The 12,905-nt window shown below is 42.1% G+C and overlaps 1 protein-coding gene across 8 annotated transcripts in view; it reads left to right on the top strand.

Annotated features, from left to right (window-relative positions):
* Positions 1 to 12,905, top strand: part of foxp1b (forkhead box P1b) — a 175,958-nt gene that overhangs the window by 118,247 nt on the left and 44,806 nt on the right. The window lies entirely within an intron of this gene.

Here is a 12,905-nt window from a genome sequence, read left to right as displayed (position 1 = left end):
TTAGGCTCTAAAACTGTCCTAATTCCGCTTCTTGATGCCATTGTCAATCATTAGTTTTTCTGTGCTAGTCTGTCTGTTTTGTGGTGTGTTGTGTTTCTGCTGGAATTGGGAACATGCTTTGCATATCGTATTCTGCTGTCAGTCAGTGCCCTATGTTGTTGTGTGTTGTGTTTTGGGTATTGGCAATGATCACTGGAGCACATTTTCATATCTAATAGGCAGAATAGACTTTATTTGTACTTCAGTGTCAGTCCATTTTGTGGTGTGTTGCCTTTTGCTGGCGTTGGCAGCAGGTATTTGGTATTTCTGCGTAACTCACTTTGTGCTGTCAGTCATTATGGTGTTTTGCGGTTTTCTGTGTTGGCAGGGTACACTGAAGTGTGTTTTTGCACAGTTCACGTGGTACTTAGTTAGTGCTTTGTTTGTATGCAGACTGTTGTGAGCTGGTGGGGGTGCTTTGCTGGCAGTGCTAACGTAACTCAGACAGTTAGTCTGTACTCTGTTGCCAGACTGCATGTAGTGTTCCGCCGCTGTTGACAGCGTACATATCGAAGCTATGTTTTGTGTAACTCGTACGGTTCGTCTGGTATTGCCTGTTGGTGCGTGGTGTTCTGCCGGCTGAGACAGCACACATGGCGTAGCGCGTTCTGTGTAACTCGTACAGTTTCTCTGCTCTGTCAGTCAGTGCGTGGTGTTCAGCTGCCGCTGGCAATGCGCGGTGCAGATTGAAGTGTGTTTTGTGCAACTCGTACAGATTGCCTGCACTCTGTTGTCAGTAGGTGTGGTGTTCTGTTGCCGTTGGCAGCAGGTAGCGGAGCGCGTTTTCGCCGAACTCGGAGGAGTGACAGGGGTTTGGGCATTTTCTCTGTTCTTGGACGGGATGAAAGGGGAAACTGGAAGAAAGGAAATGAAGGTGCTCTACTCCTCCAGCAGAGATCTGAGCTCCACCAGGCCTGTGGAGCACAGCTGCGTCTGTCCCTTTCATCAGCGCCACACTGAAGGTGGAGGAAAGGAGCTCAAAAAAAACAGTCCGACCCGTCTTCGCCACAAGCAGCAGGGGGCGCTGGGGAGCAGCGTAGGAACGGGGCTGGGGGGGTAAACGGGCATTTATACGGGCAACCTTTGTGATGCAAAACAAATTCTCGCAAAAAAAAAACATGCTTTTTTCATCTTTTCTGTTTTTAATCAGTAGCGCTTTCTCTGTCTGATGTAATATTTACGTTCATTTACGATCAATTTGAATTTCAGCACCCATTTGAGCTGCTACAGATGCTTATCTTTGTTTGAACAGGAGGGTTGTTTGTTACAGTGTGAAATTACAAAGGACTTCAGGGCATATTTGGTAATTAATACCGTGGCCTGTTATGTATGTGTGTGTATATATATAATATTTAATACTCCCTCTCCCATAGGGGGGCTTTTTTAATGAGGTATTGTTGCGGCTAGGTCTAATGTCAGGTAGTGAAAGAAGGTCTTTGTTGTGCGGATGTCTAAGGAATAGCTCCGGAGGATGAAATATGACTGTGTTGACCTTTCAGTTGTGTGCGTATTTGTCAGGATTCAAATAAGTTGAAAGGATCAAACTAAACGGTTTCCCGAGTCAGGCTGGGAATTGTGTAGCAGAGGTCAACAGTGGAGGCCACATGGCTGATTTCTCTGCTGAGCCAGTTGTTGGTACACAGTGAAGTACTAGACCATCTCCCGCAGACAAAGACAAAATTAAAATTCTAATTTATTAATGTATACAGCGAGCTTGCCCAACCTGTCACTCAGCTATTGAAAAGAGCCTGCCCACCCCCTCCCTCTTAGGCCTGTGCTTATGAACCTCACAAGTTCAGGATGGCATCTAAATAAGTGGCAAATTGCCTCTGCTTTAATGTTATACATAATGTTTTTCCTTGGATGATACTGACATTTTAAGTCACAAGAATTGTATAATCCTTTTTTTTTGCATGATAAATGTTAATTTTGCAGAAAATACTATGTACTTGTTCCTGAACGTGAATCTGCCTGTGTCTGTGCATGTGTGTGCAGTTCTCTGTGTGTACTGTGCGCATGTGTGTGTGTGTGTGTGTGTGTGTGTGTGCGCACGCCTGCGCAAGTGTGTCTGTGTGCGCATATCAGTGTACAATATATTTCTTGTTCACTTCTGGTCTCCTGGTGGTGTATAGGCCATTTCATTCAGACACTCATGAGTAGCAATTTCTGAAACACTAGAACATAATGATCTAAAGCACTGCTATTGCTCTCTTTACAAAGACAGGGCACCTGCATTAAGTCAGGCCTAAAAGACACTTAATGCACAACATTTGCTTTGTTGACGCCAGTCAGCGTTCTCAGGATATGACTCCCAAGTTGACAGGAACAGGTAATCAAAAGAAACAAAATACAACAATTATGACACACTTTCAGCGCGATGCTCTTAGAGCCACAAAAGGAAGGCGTTATGATGGAAGAGGGGGACTGTCATGGCTGGAGCGACACTCGTCTCAGCCACAGCCTTACTGGAGAGAACTAAGTGCCAGAGCAATCCTAGCTTGTGCTTAGCTGAGAGATGACCCACTCAAAGTGCATTTATATTTTCAAAAAAAAAAAAAAAATCTTTAATGAAGCGGAATAATAAGGACGAGCATGGAAAATATTCATTAGACCTGGACAGGCAATCAGTTTTAAACTGCTTTTTGGCTTTTGTTTTTTTTTTTAATGGGGGGAGGTTGGTATCAATGGTCAGGCGTATGCAAAAAAAAAAAAAAAAAAAAGCTTCATTTAGAACCACGTAGTCTTTCTCTCGGGGTGTTTAACGTAACAAAATGCACAAACAGCTGCCGTGCAGGGCAAGAGGAGCTAAACATGGGGCCGAGATGAAGCTAAACATACTTGACTGGTCAAAAGCGAGTAAATTACTGACAGAATGACATGTGTAATTAAAAGAGTGCATGCCACTTTACCTCATGGTTTACACCTACAGTGGCGAGAAAGAGAGAGAGCGACTCCCACCTCGCTAATTACCGTTATCACTGAAATGGTAGGGTTTGAGTCATTAGTTCCATGTGCATTTAATTAGAGGCAGGCTGAAATTGGATTTAACTTATTACTTTTTCATGGATCACTTTCTTGTCATCACTTCAAATTGGATTGCAGCCCCAGGTAACTAATTATGCCAGCAGCAGGATCAGGAGTGGAGAAATAGGTAATTAGGAACAACGCTGTCGGACCCTTGCTGATAGTCCACTCTCACCGTGGAGAGAAAAAAATGAGTCTCGTTTGTAGCAACACCAAGGAGCCAATGCGGTTAACTACGCGCTGCTGCAAGGAATCATGGGAAGGATCCTGCCTCCTATAGTGGATTATGCGATGAGCAGCTGGGCTGAAGATGTTATGTCAACATGGTTCCACGATCATCAGCGTAATACCCAGATTAGGCTTGTTAAAAATCGGGATAGTTGCTCTGATTGTGTTTTATTATTTATGTCGCTTGTGTTGACAGCCTATGAATGTTTACCCCGTGAGCTCCTATGGCACATGAAGGTCTGCACTGATTGGCCTACTATATTTCAGTCTGCTCTACACCTAGGAGAAAAAATGTGGTTTTGGAATTTAATTCAATTGGAATGGTAAATGTTCTGCTTTTCATATGTAAATCCGCAGTACTGTAGATCACCTTGTTGTCAGTGTGTTTCTGTTCAGTGTGGTTCTGTCTCCAGTGTAAGCAAGCCTTGTTATCTTGTTTAGATTAATGAGAAAAAAAATCAGGGCAACTAAATATTTGCACCTCTTTAGAAGGTTTTAAATGAGGAAATATTTCTCTCGCATTTTTCCCACTCACTAGCTCTATCATATTTTCTCTCACAGAGGGCATTTATGGGTCAAACGAAAATGTTCCTTCAGTTATGCGCACGATGAAAGGCCGCTAAATATTTTCTGTTCCCTCTGTATTCCCCTGTGCGCTATCCGCAGCGACGCGTCGTGTGATAGAACGCAGAGGCCACGTCTCTCGCTGACAGCGAGGAGAAATCCTTCTGTTTCTCGCTCTCTCCTTCTCTGGCCGCGTTCGCCGTGGAGCCGTGGCATTGTCCTGACACATGTACTCCGCGGCGGCCCAATCTGTAACTCATTAGAGAGGCGCGCTGGAGCCGGGCCAGCCGCGCAGAGGTACCGCCGAGGCGGAGCGGTTCTGGAGCGCGCCGATTCCGCCGCTCGGCGTGACAGCGAGGCGGCGCCCGGCCCCGTTTTGGCGCCCGGCCCGAACGGGAAAGCCAGCTGAAACGCCGGGACAATGGGGGACGGCCGCAATCTCCCCGGGACGGGCGCCCAAGGTGTGGACCCCGCAGAAATGAGCCCCGCAGTAAATAAAAGGCTTCTTTCCAACATCAGAGCGGCTAGCGGCTAGCGTCCGCGCCGCGCTTTGTGTCCGTTTCACACAGGCCGCTTGAAGCACACCGAGCGGGTACTGAGTGGGACCGGGACTACTGGGTGAAACAGTATTTAGCAAAAAAGCACGCCAAATGCGAAGGAGAAAATATTTGAATAACGTCAGTGCGTGGTTTTAATTAAATTGTGTTCAAAGGTGACTCGCATCCATCTGTGGATATCTGAGCATTAACTAGACTGTGCGTGCGTGCATGCGTGTGTTCATGTGTCTTAAACAAAAACCCAGGAGAAGGTATGGAGGTAGTGTGAAGGGAATTCCTGTTTCATAAGTCTCCGTTGCTTTGCAATGATATCACGCACCAAGAATTATCAACACATCGCAGATACCGCCTGTCTGTGCAACCAAGGAGCGGACTCTTTTTTTTTTTTTTTTTCTGTCGTTTGTTTTTCTTGTCATATTGTAAAAACGTATTATGTGTACTGTGTATATTAGAAACAGGTTTCGATAATTCTGTCTGAATGAAGTCATCCCTTCTATTTCCAGACAGTCTGCCTCAGCCTGTGAGTAAGACTCAGACATCAGATGGCTGTCGTATTGACTCCTGTCACAGAGCTTAAAGTGCCCCGCTGCCATGTTTTAGGGCCCCGTGTTTCCCCTCAAGCTCTCCCCCCAATCAACTTTCCACAGATGAAGTTTCTGTTGTTTCGTTTTTTGTTTTTGCGTCACTATACCTGATGCCAGACATGTGTTGTTGGAGGGTGATTCATGTCCCCCTTACACCCCTCTGGGTAGAAGTGACGGATGCATATAAGCCATTGATCACACATATTTAAAAATATGTATTTATCAGCAGAAATATCAAATAGTTACCGGGACTGTTTCCCATGTTTTTCTACAGCAGGTTTGTCTGCCGTCCCAAACGGGGCCCGGGTGTTTACGCCGTCGTTTCACTGCGGTACGCATCGTTCGATCCAAGCGTGGCGTTTCGCCGCTCTTTGTTTTGAAGCGATCGCACGTCCAAGCTGGGGGACTTTCCAAATTCTGTGCGACAAAAAACAGCTGAGATAAGAGCGCGTTCACGGGAGGGAGTCCGACTTCTGCCGCTTGTTGTTTTTGAGTCTGTTTTTTTTATTTTCTTGGTAACAAACATATTAGGTGATGCCGAATTCCAAAAATGAGAACGGGTCTGTTTTCAACTTGCAAATGCATTTGGATCTGTAATGCGCAGTAAAGGAATGGGGAAGGCATTGGGATGAGAACTTTACATGTTGGTGAAATGTAAACACTCTATGAGTTGGACTAACAGGACACCATACAGCAGGTGAGTGTCACTGATAGAGTCTGTGACCTACAAAGGTCACACCGTGAAGCACAGCACTCAATATTACTTTTGTAATTTATAATTTGATAATGGATTACGCCCCATCGTGTTAACACTGGAATTCACTTTGAGCATTTCTTTGTGAATGACACATTGTGTTGATAGGAATTTGCAGTAAAAGGAAACAAAATAGTTTAGATTTCAATGAACTAAACATGGCAACCAATTAAAAAAAAAAGATTTCATTGCAGCTTAAATTGCATTGCAGGCGATGTGCATGATACTTAATCCCTCTAAACAAAAACTCCTCTCACAATATTATTCATTACTCAGTGGCTGCATTGTGCATCTTGACAGCAGTATTCATGTTTATTTTCCCACGCAGTTGAACTGTTTTTTTTATATGATGTATTTCTAAATATAGTCCATGACAACTCATGTAAAATACATGAAAAATAAAATTTCCCCACCCACTTATATTAGGTTTCTCATAAAAAACATGAAAGATTTGCCACTGGATTCAGTGATTAAATATGAAAATGGTATCCTGTTTTGACTAACTGAAAACCACGGTAGACGTAACATAAAGCGAGCACAACAAAATTGTAGGCATAGCGGCATATTAACACAGGAATCTTTAAGTGGAGATAATTCAAGGGATTTTTTTGTAAAGTATTTTTTTTTTTCAAATAGAGAAGGAAATGAAAATAACAAAATTATAAATAAATGAGTAAGAACATTTATTGCTGTTATTTTTTTGTAAATAAACCATCATACCGGACAATTACATCCAGTGTCGCTGGTTGAGCTGATAGCTTGTGAAACATTTTGGGTATGTTTCTGAATTAGCATGCTTTGGGGAGACAGTGGGGTTGACCAGGGGTCTGTGGGCCTGAGATTAAAGTTCATTGTAATGGAGCAAGCAACAGACACACAATACCTGAAATATCTTTGGAGAGTTTACATGTTCTGTGTGTATAGTTTTAATGTATGTATGTATGCATGCATGTATGTATGTATGTATGTATGTATGCAAGTATGCATGTAAGTTGATTAAGATTCACAAACTAACATGTCATTGTTTCTGTAAGAAATTGCTTCTATAGAGGGTGGGAGTTTTTTATTTATTTTATTTTTTATTTTTTACCTCTGGTAATTAAAGTGATCTGGTGGACTTCTTAATTACTGTGAAAACACTCGGCCACAAAGTATGATTCTGTGGATAACAGAGAATGTCTGGTTTACCCCTGTGTATTTAAAAGTAAAGTAAGATTATGTAAGATTACCATAAGCATATCTAAGTGTGTTTATATAAGGTTACCAAAAGAATATCAAAATATTTGTGCATATGGGTGCATTGTTTTTTAAGCCGTATTAATTCAATTATTTATTTGGGGGTGGGGGGTGGTGGGGGGTAGGGGGGGTTAAATTTGGGGCCATATTGTGCTGTTCTCTTGGCATAATATGTGTGTGCACGTAATGTGGAATGTGTCCTTGTCATTGCCCATTTAAGCTGCAGCGTCACAAAGGACCCTAGGCTGTGTGACATACTCGCTCATATTTTCACTTAAACACAATGAGGCAGGAAATGAGCTTTATATTTTGGTGCCGTCGACGGAACGTCATGTGAACACATTTTTCAGCATTTGTTCTGGTTATTCCAGGAGAGAATTCTCAAGGATCAAGCTAAGGCTTGGGATGATATGCGGTTGAAGTTAGTAGAAGTAAATAAATTATTGCAATAAAAAACAAAAATAAAATATATACATGCGATAATGCATCATGCAATACATATGTGTGATTATTGCACGGTGGTATAGGCACAGGATTTAAGAGAGGAGGAGAGAGAGGGAGGAAGGGAGAGAGAGAGAAGGCTTGAACTGTGTGTCTGCTAAATTTATCATGAAGCCTTTGGGAGCACTGAAATGAGAACAGTGGCCTATTACTGCTAAAAAGGTGTTTTATTGAGAATATTCTGACGCGCTACCCCAGGGAGCAGGGGAGGAAGTGCAGCATGGTCAGAAGAGAGACCACTGCTTCACTGTGTGTGTGTCTGTGTGTGTGTGTGTGTGTGTGTGCATACATGTGTGTGTGTGTGCGCATGTGTGTTGTGCATGTGTGTGTGTGCACGTGTGTGTATGCGCGTAAACCCACGCGTGTGTGCATGCGCCTCTGTGTGCGTGTGTGTGTGTGTGTGTGTGTGTGTGTGCACATGGGTATCGAAGTGCATGCATATTTGTGTGTGTGTTCATATGTGTGTATCTGTATGTGTGTGTGTGTGTGTGTGTGTGTGTGTGTGTGTGTGTGTGTGTATTTGTCATTGTGTAGGGAAGTAAATGGGGGATTTACACAAAATATTCAGTTCAGGATAAGTGCAGAAATTGTCACTTTTGACACTTGTGGACTTCCAGTTAGGGTTTTATTCAGGCAGTGGTTTGTAATGGATACTTGTGGTATTTCTTTTTTTCCCATAGTTTATTTTTAAATTTGAATATATTCTTCGAGTTTAGATATTCATTGCAGATATTTTATTAGCCCATGGTTATTACCTTTTCCTTTGACAAGCTCTGTGTTCATCAGTGTGTCTATATGAAGTTTAAATGTTGTTATTGCCTGTAGTGAAGTGGTAGCATAATGAAGTTTATTTAAACTAATGAATACCTGCTTATTTTTAAAATACCTTGCAGATTATATGATGAAGTTACTTATAATGAGATTTATATGATTTTTATTATTTTTCCCCATCATTTTTTATTCTAAATATATGTTCTGTACAGAACTAAAATAATATTTATATCTTATATTTGTTTTAGGATGTCTATTTAGTTTTCTGTAAGCATCATGCTTTATAAAGACAACCAGCAGGGGGCAGGATACTGTTCTCCTATATCAATCTAGACTACTGTCTTTCAACTCGTAACAAAATATTTTTTAAACGGTTATGTCTTTAGAATTGATCATGTTGATAATGTTTTCACTAATGAAACTATGTTAATAAGTGTGTCTGCATAATTATTATATAAAGTATTATATTTTTATTTCTTTTTTTAACAGAGAATATTGGCAATTGCATTTCCTAGTGTTATACTAAACTGCTCTAGAAAAAAATACAAATAGAGCCTTCAATTAAGTATTTCTACAATTATTATTTTTTTGTTGTTCTGCTGCATTATCTGTATTAATTTATCTATTTAAATATATTTGTTTGTTTCTTTTGTTTTATTTATTTTTATTTTTTTTAATGGAATTCTCTGCATTTGGGCAATAAGCATTTTCATTGCACAAAAACAATAAAAGGCTGATAGCCAGTAATTCTGTCCTTCCCCCCTCCACAAGCCAGATAGCTGTGTTTACTTATCTGTTGTGTAATTAAAGGGTTTCTTTTCTCGAGCCTCCCATTGTTTCAATAGCAGGGCCACAGCCTCGGCAGGGGTCAAAGGGTTAACAGCCGTCAACTGTGGTCTCTTTAAAGGGCCCCACACAAAGGCATTACTTCACCTGCAGTCACGGCCCGCGGCGCCCCATTGTGTGGGCCATTTGAATTGATTATGTTTAGGGGGCTGGTTGTGATTGGTGGAGAAGGGCGTGGTTGATTGGATAGTTTTGTATCTTGTCAGCCAGGGAGCAACCTTGCGCGTGCAATCTGTCTGTATCCCGAGGAAAGCCAGAGACGCCAGAGCACAGCGCAGCCTGCCTCTCGTTTCTCTCTGCTCCGCATGGCCCAGCTCTCTGTTTACCCTGCCAGCTAAATGGAGTTTGTCAGGTTTGTCAATATGATTGATTCTGCAATTTCGCTAGCTTTCTTGTGTAAAACTTGACAATTTAATTTGTCCAGGGAAAAAGAGAAAGAGGCTTTATATTTCCTCTCTGTGGCATTTTATCATTGCGAGCGGTTAATTTTATCAGGCAAGTTTGCTTAAGGAGCTCAGATGGCATGCGAGTGTTCGGAAAAGGCAGTGGGGTCTGCTCTAGCCTGTGTTCTCTGACCTGTGGCTGAAACTAAGATAAGTGTCATGAGGTGTGTGCGTGTGTGTGTGTGTGTGTGTGCTCGCGCATGTGCGTGTGTGTGTGTGTGTGTGCCTGTGTGTGTGTGTGTGTGTGTATGTATGCATTTTTGGTGTTTAGGATGACCAAAACCCTTGTGTTCTGTTTTGATGCTAATTTGTGTCCCAGCTGCTATGGCTGCACAAAGTTTTTATTTTTATTTTTTATTTGCTTTTTATGGGTTTGGTTTTGTCAGTAGTATCAGGTTGTTTGTTGCTTGTTTGTGTCATATTTCTTTTAATTGCTGTTGTGTTTACATTGCTTCGTATTATTTGCATTTTTGAGTACACTAGTAAAGGCAGCAGTTTGTTTGATTTGGTTCTTTGTTAAATTAAAAGTTCAGAATATTTCTTAGTATGTGCACATGTTTAATTTATTATCTGTCTACATGCTGGGGTTCAGTTTGTCATTTAACATTAGCTGCATGTTGTTGCTTTTGCATGTATTGTTTAATGTGACATGAGAGCGGTTTACCTAAACGCAGAGGGTGCAAGTGTTCAGTTGTGTGCGCCTTTTTGTTGTAAGAACGGCGTGAGGCTTAAACCAAAGGCAGCGTGGGGTTCGAGGGGCTGAGAAGTGGAGGGGGTTTATTCTCCTGTCACTCTGTCATGTAAAATTAAGAGAGCGGGTAGCAGAGCTCTGTATTTGACACCGTCGACGCGTTACCGTTTAATCTAAGCGCAGTCACCCCAAATGTCAGCAGCAGAATCTTCCTGAATCCAGTTTTGAGGAGGGTAGAGCTCTCAGGAAATGGGTGGTACAGTTGGAGCACTCTGAATCAACTTCCCCTCTTTGCCAGGTCAGTTTAACCCTTTAAAAAAAACCCTAGGTATTAGACGAAAGGCAGCTTTTCGACTACTTTGCGGTGGTTTTAAGTTTTAATGATGCCAAAGCCACAGGAGCCTTCCAACTTAAATTGCTTTAATCAAGTAACACAATAATACATGTCTTAATCTCCACCATTCTAATGTTTGGGGTCAGTTTTTTTAAATTTCTTCCCCCCTTGGTTTAGTTTCATTAGTACTCTTAATTGACGATTTTTTTTTTTAGTCCGCATTGTTGTTCCAGCTTTGGGCTGGAATTTCAATGACACGTATCGTTTCTGCGTGTGCGCTCCGAGCACTGCGTTAGGGGATTCTGCAGGAAGAGGCGCAAAAGGTAATTACTGGAACATGAGGGAAAAGTTAAAGCTGAACACTGTGTGTGCACACCGCAGTGCCGGGCAGCTGCGAGGGTCTGCAGTTTGTGAGAGCTGGAGTGAGACCTGATTGGGTTGACAGTTTGTAATCAAAGTTGATTTATTGTTCATTAGTAGTGCATTAGCCCTTTCAGGCAAGGCCGTTATTTGTGCAGTGGCCTGTCAAGGCGAGGGGCTGCCAGCACCTGTCATTTCTAAACCATGACATAGGCAACCAGATATTACTCCAAACCCGGAGAGTGGTGCATCTGGGCAGAGAGTTTGTGCTCGGGGTATCTTTTACAAGTCTGTCCCTGCTTTGTAGTGTGGAGACGGGGAATACTTCAGCGGTGATACAGAGATGTCCCAGCTGTTTTCTTTTGCTGTCTCTCTTCCTTTGTAGCCTAAAAATGTGTTTTGAGCAGAGACCTCGTATTCCTGTTGCATTTGGTCGTGTTCTGTTTCTGTGAATTTCTGTAATTCATAAATGTCTTTTTTTTTTTTGGTCTGTACAGTACTCCAACTTGGTAATGTCCCCAAAAATAATTGTTTTATGTGGAAGCTTTTTTTTTCCTTTTGGAATATGTAAACCCACATTCAGGGTAAACATTAAACAGATGCTGAATGTGATTTTATTTTGTAATGCTAACTTTTGACACTCCTAAAAATTATTTTCAGAATCTGAAACCGCATAAAATTGAAACTATTCTCCGCAGCAAATTGTGTTTTGGGGCAAATAGAAACTATCTGGACCGACTGAATTTTCTGCACTTCTGCATTTCATATTCAGATGTTTGCACAGGGGCATGCAGTTTCGTTCCAGACATATTTCGGGCCCATTCGCACCCACAAGACAGCTGCTGACATTTTTTTCATTAATTGAGCGCATGCTTTTCAGACACACAAAAGACAACAACACAAGCCAGAAGAAAAGCAACACAATTTGTGGGCTCCTGTCTGCCGTCATGGAAACAAGGATTACTTTTGTGTTGTTAGTGTGCATAGAATGGAAACAATCTGCATGAGGATGTGTTGGGCATTGTCTTTGGTTAAATTTTCATTTGAAGGGGATTTTAGAGGCTGTGATCTTAATTAAATCTCAACTGACTCAAATAATGCATCTGAAGGCACGCAGTGTTGCGTAACCATAAATCATTGGTGTTTGGGCCCACGGGAAGAGGGGGTGTAATGTTCTTGAGGTGCAGGAGTTTTTGGAGAGGGCGAATGGCGGAGCCTGCGTTGTCATTACTCATTTTTGTACCATATCTCAAAACCTGTATGGTAAGTAGTCAATCTGCATAAAGGGGCGTGGTGTGAAAGGTCCACAAGTGAGTCAACTGTCTTGAGGATCGGTGTGTGTCTGGAGCAGCACTAGTCACGTTCCCCCTCGGCTTCAGATGCCACGTGTGTTCGTAGATACAGTTTTGGAAGACAGATTAAAATAACACTGGCCGTTTGAGGTGAATATGGTTATATATGGTTATATATGGTCATTTTATATGGTCTTTTTTTTTGTTTGTTTGTTTTTGTTTGTTTGGTTTTTTTTTTTGGGGGGGGGGGGGGGGTTAGTATCCTTGAAAATAAATAAATGTAAACAATTATAGTTTTTAAAGACACTGTGTTAAGTGATGTTACATAAAGGTGTGGTGCACATATGCAGTGTTGGTGATGCAGTGTTGAAGCTGTGATAGCTGTCTGATCCGAAGTGAGTTAAGTGTCGGGGTGTTCAGTAAGGGGCGAAGGAGGGGGCGGGGACCCCGCACAGCAGTGGGCACCTGCAGCCAGGGACGCCCGACTGTGGGAAAGGGCCGACACTACAGAGCTCAGCTGTTATTGTTAGGTGGAAGACTCGCTCACTTTGCCTAGTAGTTTGTTTATTTTGTAGAAAACGGACCCAGCTTTGCTGAAAACGTGTTTGTTTGTGGTTTAAAAGTTAATTAAAATGCAATCTCGAGTTTTGTTTTTACAGTTGCTGCGTATCGGCCTTGTCC

Source organism: Anguilla anguilla, chromosome 13, assembly GCF_013347855.1.
Source record: "Anguilla anguilla isolate fAngAng1 chromosome 13, fAngAng1.pri, whole genome shotgun sequence".
Classification (NCBI taxonomy): domain Eukaryota; kingdom Metazoa; phylum Chordata; class Actinopteri; order Anguilliformes; family Anguillidae; genus Anguilla; species Anguilla anguilla.
Note: the sequence above shows the minus strand (reverse complement) of the source record. Positions and strands in the feature narration are given on the sequence as shown.